This window comes from Mustela lutreola, chromosome 3, assembly GCF_030435805.1.
Source record: "Mustela lutreola isolate mMusLut2 chromosome 3, mMusLut2.pri, whole genome shotgun sequence".
Lineage (NCBI taxonomy): Eukaryota > Metazoa > Chordata > Mammalia > Carnivora > Mustelidae > Mustela > Mustela lutreola.
This window is the reverse complement of record NC_081292.1, coordinates 85,752,728-85,766,868: the sequence shown is the minus strand read 5'-3', so window position 1 is coordinate 85,766,868 and position 14,141 is coordinate 85,752,728. Positions and strand designations below refer to the sequence as shown.

The following is a 14,141-nucleotide window of genomic DNA, read 5'->3' as shown; positions in this document are numbered from 1 at the left end:
GTTACTGGGCACTCAGAAATGGCTAATAGGACTGAGGAACTAAATTTCAAGTTTTATTTAATTTTAATTAACTTTTAAATTAAAATTTAACTATTTTAAGTGGCCCCGTGTGACTAGTAGCTACCTTGGTGGACAGCACAGCTACATGAGCCAAACCAAATTCAAAGTACTTTGCTCATACTAAATATGAGAATGATACCTTCTTTTACTTGTATTTAGGCCCTTCCTGTATTTTTTCAAATAGCGGTAGTCATGTCATTGACTGAAGAGTTTATTTATGTAATAGCCTTGGCATAGCCTTTTGAAGTTATATCTATTTCTTTTTTTTTTAATATTTTATTTATTTATTTGACAGAGAACACAAGTAGGCAGAGAGGCAGGCAGAGAGAGAGAGAGAGAAGCAGGCTCTGCACTGAGCAGAGAGCCCAATGCGGGGCTCGATCCCAGGGTCCTGGGATCATGACCTGGGCCGAAGGCAGAGGCTTTAACCCGCTGAGCCACTCAGGCGCCCCTGAAGTTATATTTATTTCTAAGTTAAACTGCCCTCAAAGCAATGAGATGGACTTATAACAGAAATTAAAAGTATAGATGCCAGGGCGCCTGGGTGGCTCAGTGGGTTAAGCCGCTGCCTTCGGCTCAGGTCATGATCTCAGGGTCCTGGGATCGAGTCCCGCATCCGGCTCTCTGCTCGGCGGGGAGCCTGCTTCCTCCTCTCTCTCTCTGCCTCTCTGCCTACTTGTGATCTCTCTCTGTCAAATAAATAAAAAATAAAAATCTTAAAAAAAAAAAAAGTATAGATGCCAATTCATCAACTTTTTTTATATCTACTCTTTTTTTATATCTGCTCTTAAAATAAAACACATATTTAAGAAACAGTAATTACAACAATATCTTATTCTTAAAGAGCATTCTGATACCATTCAGAATAAGCGACAAGAAACATTTCTGTGTTAATTATGAATCTTCTTTGGGTAGGTGGCGTTTTATTTGAAAGTCTTGAATTCCAAAAAATCTCCTTTAGGTGTAGAATTAGAGAATATTTCTTTTGGATTTATAGGAAAATTTTTAATTTTATTTTGTTTGTAATATGTGTATGTCTGAGATGATTCTATCAGTTGTACAGTTTTTAGCTTGTAGGCGTAGACCAGTCTCATAGTCTTTAACTTAAATCTGTGGTAAACCTAAATAGAATTATCTGAGCCAGTTATAGATCAGACATAGGTTTTGTTTTGTTTTACATTTTTCATGGAATGTATCCAGCATTAGGCTTTGGAGAAGGAACTACTGAGTAACCTAAGCAATGATGATCTAAAGCTTCTCCAGACCAGCACACAGACCAGACACTCAGAGGAGACAGGATAGCAAGGACTGAGTCACAATGATGAGAAGGCAAAGTGAAATTGACAGTGAGGTTGGTTCCTTATGAGTAATCACAAGGAATGGACACCTTGAATCCTGTCCCTCTAGTTCCTTTGGTGGTACTTGTTTTACTTGTTAAGCAAAAAGAAGAACTGGAAGCTAAGTTCTGGTGAATTGCTGCCAATGGCTAGCATTATGAATGTTTTGGATTTTTACCTTAGAACATATGCTAGGACATATCAAATGAGACTGTGCTAAATTGTGGATTGAAAAAGGATGGGCATAAACCTCAAAAATAAAAAAATAGCATTGTTATTCCGATGTAGTTAAATATGCATTATGTGTGCTGTGTTCCTGTAGCACACATGAAATTATACAATGTTGAGGCTAGATGATACTAGTCACATTTAACAGATGAGGAAATTGAGCCTTCTTACTTGCTGACAGTTATATAGGTGGACAAAAAGAATAACATCATGAGATATAGAATCCCAAACATGTCAGGGTTGTAGAGAGTATGGAGCTGAAAGAAAGAGGATAAAATTGAGTTAGGACCAACCTGTGACTGCTTAAGTCTGACTGGGGAGCAGTGGCCCGGGGAGGTACTGTCAGGTCATCCTGGGCAGCAGGAGTAGTGAAAGTACCCAGCCATGGGGAGAATTGATTGGATTGTGTAAGAAAATGAATCTTTGGACAGATAATCATAGCATTTGAGCTTGGGTGTGAGAACAAGGCTTCTAAGATATTTTTTAGGTACAAAAAGGTATTATTGTAAAACTGATTATTAATATTTTCTAGATTCATAATGCTATAATAATCAAATTCTAGTTTACAAACAAAATTAATGTAGAAGTGAAATTATCCTTAACCCTGTACTAATTCTTTGCTAATGTATATTATAAAAAACATTAAATATCTGCTTTGGAGGATCATTTAGAAACATGTTTTCAAATGTAGACTTTTATTTATACACATGCAGCATGTACCTAAGAGAAAACATGGCTAAAAGACTTAACTTTATAGTTTGGAAGATTCTTTTCTACTTAGAGTTTCTACCTATAACTTTGGTGAACTCCTGTGCAGCACATGGGAGTCATTCTCATCCAGAGGCATGACTGCAACAGATAGGGGTAATGGCATAATGATCCCTTACACTGAGGGCAGCTCCAGGTCTGCTCTCTTGCCATAACCTGCTATGCCCCAGAGATCTTTCTATCAGTGAACTCAAAGACAATGTTGATCACTATGTGTTTTCCATAATGTTCCAGAAATTACCATATCCCAAGAAATTAAGGCCTGGAGAAAAAGAAATAAAGTGTCATATGGTAGATATTTTGCAGTTATATTATAATAATTCTCTCTTTTCTGCCCAAATGAGGCCAGATGACACCTTATGGAGCCCTGTGGTGTGTCTTATATCTACATGTACTTAGTACCTCAACCATAGGTGTCTATATCAATTTGTTCCCAGTGCTATAGTAGTCTCTCTTTTCTAAGATCAGTAAGAGCTCATCTTCTGATGCCAGACAGCCAGATTGTTGCCAACTTTGAAATAAAAGGAAATTCATTTGGAGCCAGCCAGTCCTGAACAAGGTCACATAAGTTCAGTCAAAAGGCTCATTTCCTCTAAGCTGTGAAACATCATCTAAATATACTTTAGATTTCAGGGGTGTCTGAGTAGCTCAGTTTGTTGAGCGGCCAACTCTTGGTTACGGCTCAGGATGTGATCTCATGGACTGTGGAATAGAGCCCTCCATCCAACTTCATGCTCATTGGCAGGGGTCTGCTTAAAGATTCTCTCCCTCTGCCCCTCCCCCCACTTTCATGTGCTCACACTCTCTCTAAAATAAATAAATCTTTTAAATACACACATACAAGGGCGACTGGGTAGCTCATTGGGTTAAGTCTCAGCCTTCGGCTCAGGTCATGATCTCAAGGTTCTGGGATTGAGCCCCACACTGGGCTCTCTGCTCAGCGAGGAACCTGTCCCCACCCCAAACCTGCCTTTCTGTCTACTTGTAATCTTTCTCTCTCTCTGTCAAGTAAATAAAATCTTTAAAATATATATATACATATATATACTTTAGATTTTATGTGTTGTATGTATACACACATATGTATACACACATATGTATACACTTTAGAGTTCAGAAATACAACATGTAAGAGTCTCCTGTCCCTTATTCTTCTGGATAACTTCTTTTAACTCAAGCTACTAAACACTTCTACAAAGTTTCTATAGGTGTTATAGGTCAGAATAACCAATACAAACCTAAGTTTTATAAATCACTAAAAAAAAGTAACAAAAAACCAACTCTGAAGGTACTCCAAAAGCACTAATTTAGGCAGACTGTCCAGAGCCCAAACCCACCTTTATCTAGATTCACTATGTATTGAATGAATGTTAAATAAATGCATGACTAATAAAACAATGAGGTTTTTTTGTTTGTTTGTTTGTTTGTTTAGGGGTTTTTTGTTTTGGTTTGGTTTTTTGGCAGAAAGGGAGCACTGCTCTTGGAGAAAATTTGTAATAGAGGAAACTGAGGCCAAAAAAAAAGTAAATGAATTTCCTAGTGACTCCCTACCTCATGGTAGAGCAGACTCTGGACCAAGTTACCTTACTCTCCATCCATGCTGGTTGTCATTAAACATTGACTTTCTTTCTCCCTTTCTGAAACATCTGCTCCCTTTCTCCTTCAGATATTTAACTTAAGGACAAATAATTTAATTTTATCTTTTAGAGATGTACATACTTTCTTTTGTTTTATTTATTTATTTTCAGCATAACAGTATCATTATTTTTTCACCACACCCAGTGCTCCATGCAATCCGTGCCCTCTATAATACCCACCACCTGGTACCCCAACCTCCCACCCCCCCGCCACTTCAAACCCCTCAGATTGTTTTTCAGAGTCCATTATAGTCTCTCATGGTTCACCTCCCCTTCCAATTTACCCCAACTCCCTTCTCCTCTCTTTCTCCTCATGTCCTCCATGCTATTTGTTATGCTCCACAAATAAGTGAAACCATATGATAATTGACTCTCTCTGCTTGACTTATTTCACTCAGCATAATCTCTTCCAGTCCTGTCCATGTTGCTACAAAAGTTCGGTATTCGTCCTTTCTGATGGAGGCATAATACTCCATACTTTCTTTTTTATTTTAATTTTAATTTTTTACTTTTTAATTAATTTTTTATTAACATATAATGTATTATTTGTTTCAAGGATACAGGTCTGTGAATCATCAGTCTTACACAATTCACAGCACTCACCAAAGCACATACCCTCCCCAATGTCCATAACCCAGCCACTATGTCCCTCCTCTCCCACCCACCAGCAGCCTTCAGTTTGTTTCCTGAGATTAAGAATCTCCTGTGGTTCCTCTCCACCAGCCACCCCCACCCCATCCCATCTTGTTTCATTTTTCCCTTCCCCCTCCAAACCCACGCCCTGCCTCTCAAAATCCTCATGTCAGTGAGATTCTATAATTGTCTTTCTCTGATTGGCTTATCTCACTTAGCATGATACCCTCTAGTTCCATCCACATCCCTGCAAATGGCAAGATTCCGTGTTTTTTGTTGGCTGCATGGTATTCCATTGGGAAATACACACACACACACACACACACACACACACACACACACACATCTTCTTTATCCATTCATCTGTTGATGGATATCTAGGCTCTTTCCATAGTTTGGCTATTGTGGACATTGCTGCTAGGAACATTCAAGTGCACATGCCCCTTTGGATCACTACATTTGTATCTTTAGGGTAAATACCCAATAGTGTGATTGCTGGATCGTAGGGTAGCTCTATTTTCAGCTTTTTGAGGAAACTCCATGCTGTTTTCTACAGTGGCTGTCCCAGCTTGCATTCCTACCAACAGTATAGGAGGGTTCCCCTTTCTGCATCCTCGCCAACACCTTTTGTTTCCTGTTATGAACTATAACCCATTCTTTTAGGTTTTCCTTGCTTGTGCTCGCTCAGTAAATTTTAATCCTCTTTTAATCATTAGCTCTGTATTCATAAGTCTTAAATAAACACTTCAGTCTCAGCTTCCCAGCTCTTAACTTTTGCTTACTTCCTTTCTAAGACAATTCTTGGTGGTCTGTATGATATCCCAGGGTTGTTTTGCCATGTTTTCTTTGCAGTCCTGTATTTACAGAGTTTTGCAATTATAACCATAGTCTAATATTAGAAAACTTTTCTGACCTCAAAAAGAAACCCCAGACCCATTGACTGTTTACCCCTCGTTCCCTTAGCCTGTGGCAACCACTAATTTTCTGTAGCTATGGATTTACCTGTTTTAGACACATGTAAGTAAACTATACAATGTACGGTCTTTTTTTTATTAACATATAATGTATTATTTGTTTCAGGGGTACAGGTCTGTGATTCATCAGTCTTGACACAATCCACAGCACTCACCATAGCACATGCCCTCCCCAGTGTCCATTACCCAGCCACCCCATCCTTCCCACCCTCCTCCCTTCGTGGAACCCTAAGTTTGTTTCCTGAGATTAAGAGCCTCCTATGGTTTGTCTCCCTTTCTGGTTTTGTCTTGTTTCATTTTTCCCTCCCTTCCCCTATGATTGATCCTCTGTCTTCTTCCTCAATTTCCTCATATCAGTGAGATCATATGATAATTGTCTTTCTCTGTTTTTTTTGTTGTTGTTGTTTTTGTTTAGAATAATAGCCTCTAGTTCCATACAATGTATGGTCTTATGACTGTCCTCTTTCACTTAGCACAATATTTTCAAGGCTTACCCATTTATCCATGTTGTGACATGTATCAGTATTTCATTCCATTGTATGGGTATGCCATATTCAGTTTATTTATCATGTGATGAACATCTAGGTTGTTTCTGCTTTTAAAAAGCTAATATGAATAGTACTTCTATGAACATCTGTGTACAAGTTCTTTCTGTGAATGTATGTTTTCATTTCTTTTGAATATATGTTTAGGAGTAGAGTTGCTGGGTCATATGGTAACTGTTTAATTCTATGAAGAGTTAAACTGTTTTCCAAAGAAACTACCATTTTACATTCCCACCAGAAGTGTATGGGGGCACCAGTCTCTCCACATCCTTACCAAGACTTGTGATTATCTTTTTTATTATAGCCATCCAACTGGATGTGAAGCGGTATATCCTTGTTGCTTTGACTTGTGGTTCTCTAAGGATTAATGATGTTGAGCATGTTTTCATGTGCTTTTTGACCATTTTTATACTTCTTTGGAGAATGCATCTTCAGATCCTTTGCTTGTTTTCATAAATGGGTTATCTGTCCCTTTTTTGTTGAATTGTAAGAGTTCTTTATTCTGGTTACAAGTCTTTTATCATATATATGTTTGTAAATGTATTCTCCCATTCTGTGGAGTATTTGTTCCACTTTTTTGACAGTGTCCTCTGAAACACAAAAGTTAATAACCTTAGTGATGTCCAATTTATCTTTTATTTTATTCTCTCATGCTTTGGTGTTTTAGTGTCACATCTAGAAATAGTTGCCTAATCCAAGATTATGAAAGTTTACTCCTACATTTTTTCCTAAGAGTTTTACAGTTTATAGTCTTCTATTTAAGTCCATGATGGATCTGAGTTAATTTTTGTGTGTGGTGTGAGGCAAGGGTTTATCCTTTTATATCTGTGTATCCAGTTGTCCAACACCATTTACTAAAAAAAAAGACTGTTCTTTCTCTTTGAAACTTTCTTGGTACCCTTGTCAAAAATCAATTGACCACAGATATACGTGTTTATTTCTGGACTCTCAGTTTCTTCCATTGACCTTTATATCTATCTTTATGCAAGTACGATAATGATCTTAATTACTAAAACTTTATAGTACATTTGGAAATCAGAGTGTAAGTCCTCTAACTTTTTTTTAAGATTGTGTTGGAAATTCTTAGCCTCTTGAGTTGACATTTTAGTTTCAGAATCAGTTTGTCAATTTTGGAATAAAATAATTGTATTTTTGATAGAGATTATGTTGAATCTGTAATCACTTTGAAAAGAATGGCCATGTTAGCAATATTTAGTCTTTAGACCCAACATGGGATGTCTTTTCATTTTATTAGTTCTTTAATTTCTTTCAACAGTGTTTTATGGCTTTCAGTACAAGTCTTAACACTTCTTTAGTTAAATTTATACCGAAGTTTTCTTTTACACTGTTGCAAATGAAATTATTTTCTTAATATTATTTTAGCTTATTTATTGCTAATGTATAGGTATGCAAGTGACTTTTATATATGGACCTATCTGCTGAAGTCTTGTAGAACTTGTTTATTAAGTCTAATAGTTTTTCAGTGGATTCATTAGGATTTTCCATATGTGAAATTATGTAATCTTTAAATAAAGATAGTTTTACTTCTTCAGTGCAATCCAGATAGGTTTTATTTCTTTTTCTTACTTAATTGTCCTGGCAATTCTTTAAGTATCTTAAGGCGGGGAAAAAGAAATTGTTGTGTGATGCTTTAGTGCAGCCATGGTAGCTCATCATCTTCTATTCACTCTTGAAGTCCTATGCATCCTTCACTACCCAATCTTATACCACTTGCCTCATGAAATCTCTCCTAATCTCCCCTATGCAGTTGGCCTCTTCTTCAGATGGTAGAATGAAAAACGACTTAGCTATATTTTTTTTGGTCATAGGTAGGTAGGTAGGTTGTTATTTTCATAACAACCCCATAAAGTTAGTACCATTACTTTCAAGCCTGAAGATTAAATGACATAACATTTACAAAATGCCTGATACCAAGTAAACGTTCTTAACACTATTTGTTTTATAATATTATAGTTTTTGTATTATAGTTAGAGATATGTTAGTCTTTACTGTAATATTGTAAAGTCCTTGCTGGTAAGGATTACGTGAAGTAGTAGTGGTAGTATTCATTAATGCTTTTTCTGCATATACGCTTCCTACTATATAAGTTGCTGAATATATTTCTTTTATACCTCTTTTTTTCATATTTGTGACTGTTGGCACTATATTATGTCTCTGTGTATCATTTCTCCCATTATAGATGGCAGGAAATGGACCCATTTTTCTACCCTTTATCTTTTTTTTTAAGCTTTTATTATTTTATTGATCTAGGGTCAGGTTTCAGTTAGCAGACTGAAATTTTAAATGTTTCAGAGTAGAATTAGAATTGTAGATTATTTAAAAACAGTATGTTTATGTTCTTAAATATTCCCAGGTGTCTGGGTGTCTCAGTCCATTAAACATCCAACTCTTGATTTCAGCTCAGGTCATGATCTCAAGGTCATGAGATCATGAGCCCCCCCATCGAGCTTCATGCTGGGCATAGAATTTGCTTAAGATTCTCTCTCCCTCTCCTTCCCTTCTCCCCCTAAAAAAATATTTTATGATACCAACCCATGTCATTTGATCCATCCTTTACATTTATGACTGACATAACTTGAATATGTATCCTTAATGAGCTCATTAATAATATGAAATTGAAATGGAAGTTCCCATGTTCTTTTTTTTATATATTAAAATTGTTGATACATTTGAAGGAAGAGATCAAAAGGAACGACAACAGCCATGTGCTGTGAGTATAGACAATCGTGAAAGTAATATTTTCATAAAGAATGAACATAGCAAGAATAATTTTCCAGATTCATAACCAGACGTAGTGTGTGCATCCATAGTTCTAAGTTTGCATCTTAACCTGGTCTTGGTGATCTTCCAACTCCTGTTATCCATCAAAATTGAGAGTGATTTCAGAGTGGCCCAATATAAAAGGCAGAATTACCTGCCTGATCCTGACCTCCTTTCCCTGGAAACTTTTGTTGCTAAGAGAGGATGGAGACCTCTACTGGTCTGTACCCCAACCCCTCTGTGCCTGCAGCTGCAATCTGGAGCATTACTATGGCTGTGCTAGAACTTTTCTATGAGCTAGACTGCCTTTCTGGAATGTATTTTTTTTTTAAGGTTTTATTTATTTATTTGACACAGAGAGAGAGAGAAATCACAAGTAGGCAGAACAGCAGGCCAGGGAGAGAGGGGGAAGCAAGCTCCCTGCTGAGCAAGAGCCTGACTCAGGGCTCAATCCCAGGACCCTGAGATCATGACCTGAGCTGAAGGCAGAGGCTTTAACCCACTGAACCACCCAGGTATCCCTGGAATGTATTTTTCTGATATGACAGAATGGAGAAGAGCTATGAAAGACAGAACACACACACAGGCAGAATCTATAATGACAGCTAAATGCAAGCACACAGCACCACATAACCCTTAATCAAAAGCACAGACAGGGTGAGAACAAGTGTAATATCCATCTTGACTCCAGCTCTAGCTAGCCTGCTACACCTTGTTGTCCCTTTCCTCCCTGTTTGGCTCTGTCAAGTGACCTGTTCCTGCCCTATTTCCCAGCTGCTGCTAGACCCAGAGCACTTGGGGCAGCCATCTGGCAGTCTTGGTAAGCTCATCCTTGTGGTCATTTCTTGCCTCTACAGTTCTAATTTGCTCTACAGAGCCAAATCAACCCCATGCTCCATAGAACACTGAAGCAACCTCCAAAACAATTCTTTGGAAGAGTGTCCTTCTTCACAAGAAAAAGACATTGTAATATATGAAAAGGTACCCTTGTCTTTTCTGGACCAGTTTGCCTAGCAGTGATATCATAAATGTTCTGAACCTTCACATTTATTTGCACAGAGACAAAAAGAGAGTGACAGATACAGGTATCTAGACAGGTACTTGATCATATAATGATCATAATGGCCAAGTATTATACATTGCACTGGTATTTGTCAGTGCTTTCAAAATAAGGCCATACATACATATTTTTTTTAAAATTTCACTTGTCCCATTTAACCCTCTGGGGTTAAGGACTGTGAATCATGTTATTCTGGTACCAGATCATGAATGTCATGGGCACCTAACAGGTATATGTAGATGAGGAAAAGTACAGCTATGGAGGCTATGTATTCTCCTTCTTTCTCAGGACAAATTGGTCCATGGACATGTACTATAGTGTTGTTTCTCTCAAGAAAATGATAAAGAGGCTAGTGCAGTAAGAAGTGCCAAGAATACTCTGCTTTAGAAAAAAGGTAAAGTCTATTTCACACCAGTCTTACAGAAAATGAGATACTTGGACTAAATGCCTCTACAGTGGGTTCATTTAGTGTAAGAAAGGAGGGGAGTAGAAGAGGGAAAAGGAGGGGCACCTAGAGAGGTAGCAAAGGAGGAACAAGAGCAGCTCTTGACTGAGGACTTAGAAAAAAAAAAAAAAAGAAAAGAATCAGTTGGTAATGATTTAAGAGTTTGAAAACATTTGTTACAATTAATGCAGAATTAGGAGATATCAAGAAAAAATTAAGCAGTCATAGGTAAAAGATGAAAGGATGAAAAACTCACTTTTAACATTAAACCAAACCTAATTACTTGAAAAGGAAGGAACTCATGATTTGGATTAAACAAAGGAAGAGTGAGTCATCCAGGGGAAGATGATAGGGAGAGGTTTTACAGGTCTTTAGTAGCTCTAAATCTCACAGCTGCTGTGTGAGCTATGTGTCCTGCCCTGCCATTTCATTTGCCTTAAGTGATGACAATCCTTCCTCTCTCTGGTGGGAATCTGAGTGCAGGTGTTACAAGCTCCGGAGGTTGTAGGGGAGACAAAAAAGAAGCAGACCGTATGTTTGGGGGTAAGAAGAAGAATGAAATAAATATCAAAACTGGGGCACCTGGGTGGCTCAGTTCGTTTAAGTGTCTGCCTTCAGGTCAGGTCATGATCCCAGGGTCCCGAGATTGAGCCTCACATCAGACTGCCTGCTCAGTGGGGAGCTGCCTGCCTCTCCTTCTCCCTCTGCCTGCTACCCTCCCTGCTTGTGCTCTTTCTCTTGTTGTCAAATAAATAATTAAAATCTTTTTTAAAAAATTGAAAAAAAATAAAACTCTCCTGGATGTTTTACCACTTAAGCAGACTTTTGGAAAACTTATCATGTTGCTAAAGGAAAAATTATCATGTTGCTAAAGGAAACCTTGTATCCTTTAAGCAATCTCTCCGTTATAAACCTCTCTCAACCTGACAACCACTAATCTGCTTTCTCTCTCTATGAATTTACCTTTCTGGATATTTCACTTAAATGGAATCATACAATATGGTTTTTTGTGTCTGGTGTCTTTAATCAGCATACTGATTTCAGGGTTCATTCGTGTGGTAGCATGTACCAGTACTTCATGCCTTTTTATGACTGAATAAAATTTCATCATATAGAAACATCAAATTTTACTTACCTTTTTATCAGCTAATGGATATCTGGGTTGTTTTTACTTTGTAGCCATTATGAATGATGATGCTATGAACATCCGTCTTGAAGTTTTTCTGTAGACATGTTTTCATTTCTCTTGGGTATAACCATAAGAGTAGAATTGCTGGTGGGGCGCCTGGGTGGCTCAGTGGGTTAAAGCCTCTGCCTTCGGCTCAGGTCATGATCCCAGGGTCCTGGGATCGAGCCCCACATCGGGCTCTCTGCTCGGCGGAGAGCCTGCTTCCTCCTCTCTCTCTGCCTGCCTCTCTGCCTACTTGTAATCTCTGTCTGTCAAATAAATAAATAAAATCTTTAAAAAAAAAAAAAAAAAAAAAAAAAGAGTAGAATTGCTGGGTCATATGGTAATTTTCTGTTTAACTTTTTGAGAAACCACCAGAATATTTTCCACAGCAGATCCACCATTTTATTTTCCCACCACTCTCTTATGAGGGTTCCAGTTTCTTCACATCCTTGTCCACACTTGTTATTTTCTTTCTTTCTTTTTTTGTTTTAATAACAACTGTCCTACCAAGTGTCCTATCAGGTGTAAAGAGATATTTTTAGTTAACTATTTTAATTTAACTATTTTAGATAGTTTCTTTCCAACTTATTGGCCATTTATTTCCTTTTCTTAACTAATTCCTCTGAGTGGGATATCTGGGGAGAATTTCTTTTTTTTTTTTTTTTAATATTTTTTATTTATTTATTTGACAGAGAGAGATCACAAGTAGGCAGAAAGGCAGGCAGAGAGAGAGGAGGAAGCAGGCTCCCTGCTGAGCAGAGAGCCCGATGCAGGACTCAATCCCAGGACCATGAGATCATGACCTGAGCCGAAGGCAGCAGCTTAACCCACTGAACCACCCAGGCGCCCCTCTGGGGAGAATTTCTAGTCCAACACTGAATGGAAGTAGTAAAAGCTGCCATCTTTGTCTTGTTTCTGACCTTAAGGAGGAAAAACTTTCAGTCTTTCACCATTGAGTATAATGTTAACTATAGTTTGGTTTTTAGGGTTTTTTGTTTGGTTTGGTTTGGTTTTTGGTTTTTGGTTTTCAAAAGTGCCCTGTATCAGATTGAGGATGTTCCCTTGTTCTATTTTCTTGTATGTTTTCATTTTGAAAGTGTGTTGGATATTGTCAAATGTTTTCTCTGCATAGCCAATCCACCTTCTTTGGGTATTATGCATTATATGGTTAGAAATCAGAGAATATACTTACATTTATGATTCTTAGTAGAGAGTGTAATATAACCAAATTAATAAAATAATTGTTTTGAGTCATCAGGTTATGGAACTAGTTCCATTCTCCTTGATCCTTCTTTGGAGTAGTATTCTCTGTAATGGGAATTTATAAACACGTCTTCACTTTTTTATTTAATTAGTTTGGTAAACTTACTTTAGAGTGGTTTTAGATTCACAAAGATAATAGAGAGTTCCCAGATAGCCCATACCCAGTTTCCCTATTGTTAACATCTTTTTTTTTTTTAACATCTTTTATTAGTATGATATAGTCTCATAGTTATTAAACTGATACTGGTATTATATTATTACCATACTATATTAATATTGCTTTATTATGCTTTATTATATACAGAATATTACTATACTATATCAATATTATATTAACTGAAGTATTATATTCAGATTTCTTCAGATTTTTCCCTAATGTCCTTTTTCTGTTCCAGGATTCCATTCAGGATACCACATTACATATTATTGTTATGTCTCCTTAGCCTAGTTTAGATTGTCAATTTTATAGATACACTTTGTTTTTAAGGACCTTGACAGTTTTGAGGATTACTATCCACATATTTTATGTTTTTCTGATATTTACATTGGTATGGGTTTCAGGGTAGAAGATCATGGAGGTAAAGTGTCATTTTCATTATGTCATATGAAACTGTACATACTACTATCAACATGATATCAACAACATATCTGTGTTGTGGTTGACCTTGATTACTAACTGAGTTAGGATTTGTTTGTTTTCTGTACTGTGAAGTTACTTTTTTTAAAAATTAATTTATGTTTTAACACCAATTTCATAAAGCCTTGCCCTAGATAACACACCAACCTTAGATTACTTAATGCCATTTGGGGGATGGGAAATAATAAGTTAGAATGAATGTCATGTTCCTTTTAAAACAACTGTGTACACTCTTGGTGCTAGGATACTTCTTAGTATGTCAGTATGCCAGAAATACACCATGGGTCTTCAGGACAGCTACAGTTGTGTTGTCATGAACTTTGACATCCTCAGAGTTTATGATGTTCTAAAAATTTCCTTTAGACCACAGTGTACCTTTAGTGACCAACTAAGCTGTAAAAGTTTAGTGCTGGGTGATACCTGAAGGCAAAAGATCACTGCAGAGTTAATAGGCTTCTATAATTGTGGTTTGTATTTGAATCAGAATCCCTCCAGTGTATCATTTCTAGTTGATTTGTCCAATTGGGTTTTTTTTAATTAATGAAATATCTTCCATTTCTTTATATTTTACAAGAAATTTATATCTATCACTGTAAGGCTTT

At 37.0% G+C, this 14,141-nt stretch overlaps 1 protein-coding gene across 9 annotated transcripts in view; it reads left to right on the top strand.

Annotated features, from left to right (window-relative positions):
* SPIDR (scaffold protein involved in DNA repair) overlaps positions 1–14,141 on the top strand; it is a 609,776-nt gene that overhangs the window by 451,588 nt on the left and 144,047 nt on the right. The gene's annotated exons all lie outside the window — the stretch shown is intronic.